The sequence below is a fragment of the Penaeus vannamei genome, chromosome 15 (genome assembly GCF_042767895.1).
Source record: "Penaeus vannamei isolate JL-2024 chromosome 15, ASM4276789v1, whole genome shotgun sequence".
Lineage (NCBI taxonomy): Eukaryota > Metazoa > Arthropoda > Malacostraca > Decapoda > Penaeidae > Penaeus > Penaeus vannamei.
The window spans coordinates 20,176,125-20,178,624 of NC_091563.1; positions in this window are offsets into that span (position 1 = coordinate 20,176,125).

Consider the following 2,500-nt stretch of genomic DNA (forward strand, 5'->3'; position numbering starts at 1 on the left):
TATCCCCAATTGTATTTATCGTAATTCTGGATATGCTACAAATCATTTCTCGCTTACGCAAATTACCTGAACTCAAATTTCTATCATTAGTCTTTACTCTATACTCGGTGAATGGGCGCACACGTAATCTAGCCACGAATCACAAGATTATCAGAATTTCCTGGACATGCAATAGGTAAAGAAAAGTGAGAAGAGTGTGATTACTATGCAGATCGTTACTGTAGCTTAATCCCTAGTCCTACCTTTATAATCAGTCATTAATACGGGCTCACACCGACTCAATATGACAAACGAAAGAGTTATGCTTCGGTTTCACTATAACTACTCTTAAACGTCGGTGCGTAGATCTATCTATTAGACATTATGAAACCCCATGCATTTTGGCACAATGAAAGGGGAAGATCCTAAAGCTATATTCATATATTGAATTTACAAATATTTGCAGTCAAGCTAAATTCTCGCGCCAAGAGAATGTCACGAAACTACTATGAAGGCATATATAACAATTTCCTCCTAACCCGTGACCATAAGTGCAAGAGGGCGAGGGGGGGGGGGGTTACTGTTTGCTAAAGAGAAATAAATATGTCGTTGTGAGTGCGAATAATGAAATTAGTAAAAGAATAAAATGAAACAAGAGTCCAAAAACGAGTGAAATTCAACAATCAATTAACGAAATTCGTACAAGAAAAGGAAGGAGTATACAGAACTCGTGAGTAATTGTGAATCACAAAGAGAAAATTCTCAGTTTGAGAGAAAATCACGATCAAAATTGAATCCATTGCAGTTGAAATAATATAAATCTCCAAATGCAAGAAAATGAATTAATCAATGAACAGTAATAATGTTTGTGACTAGAGATGTTCTCACATTTGTCCTGAGTACATAACCTCAGGTCCAGATGATTGACAGAATGTGAGTTGCCATACCCTGTTACTGTAAAGATTTTAATTATCACCGTTATCACTTTCAACCAACAAAACTTAACGTAAAACGGATTTGCTTAACATATGTATGGGGGAAGAAGAAAGGAAAGAGAAAAGTTTAGTCCATAATGTGTACTTACGTGGTTTTTTAGAGATTTCATATCGCGATGGTTTGGTTGAGTGGATATTTTCTTCAGAGATGAGTTTGTGTTTAAAGCCAAAGGGTTGAAACTATCACCCTGCCACCGGATATAAGAGGTTTTAACCTCCTATATGAACGAATGAATTACTGGTGGGCAGTAATGGTAAACATGTGGCTGTACACTTTTATTTAAGAACACTAGTATGAGAGGAACGCAGTACGGTTCTTGGTGCCGGTGTAGCCGACCCCTGCAACCTGCAGCGCAGCATACTTCCCCCAGGTTGGGTCCAGGTCCACAGCCTGTCCTCTCGCCCTCACCATCAGCAGCTTCTCGACGACGCATAGCGAGACCTGATTGGTTGACCACTGACACCTCACGGCTCGCCTATTGGACCACAGGCTCCCCTCGTTCCCAGGTAGCTTACACAGCTCAGACCTACTTAAGCTCCCGCACCCAGGCCGAGTTCATCACTCACGATCCTCCAGGCGAGCAAGACACAGCAAGCGGCAACTAGGCCTACCCAGGCCTTAGCCGACGGGTGAGCCGTCCCGGATCTCCCCGGCGATCTCCAGCACACCAGCCATACCTGTGGGCACTCACACCCACACCCAAAAGCTCCTTAAAGAGATGATTGACACCAGTCTATGGCGGATACCAATCTATTGCCATACCGGTGCCCGGCCTACACGCCAACGAGGCGGTACGGCCGGCGACGGGTAGCAAGACGGGCAGGCTCGCTGAGGCTGGGTCAAAGTCGAGTTAGTTTAAGTACCCCTGACCCGTGTCGTAACGACGGCGTGCCGTGTTATGGGGCGAAGTGTGACCAACTCACCACAGAGACACACACTCCCCACATGGACACACCCCAAGAGGAAAACACTCACGTGGTGTTGAGCTTGTATGCTACATTATGATTGCAGGACTATGCTGTATGCTATATATATATATATATATATATATATATATATATATATATATATATATATGTTTATATAGTAAATTATTATATATATATATGTTTATATAGTAAATTATTATATATATATATATATATATATATATATATATATACATAAATTAACGTATATGAACGTATTTACATATACATTCACACACACACACACACACACACACACACACACACACACACACACACACACATATATATATATATATATATATATATATATATATATATATATATATATATATATATGTACACCCAACAACAAAAGTGATGTCGCCTCTCCAGACATGGCACAGAGAGATCATGCCTTTCTTCCCCTGAAAGGAGGCCCACGTTCAAACTGCCAGGACATAGTTCGGATGTAAGGAGGAGGGAAATTATGCAGTCAGGCAAAGAATTGCAATCATGATTGAAATATAAATGGAGAGAGAGTGAGGGATCGCTTTTGCTCATGTTGCTTGTTGATT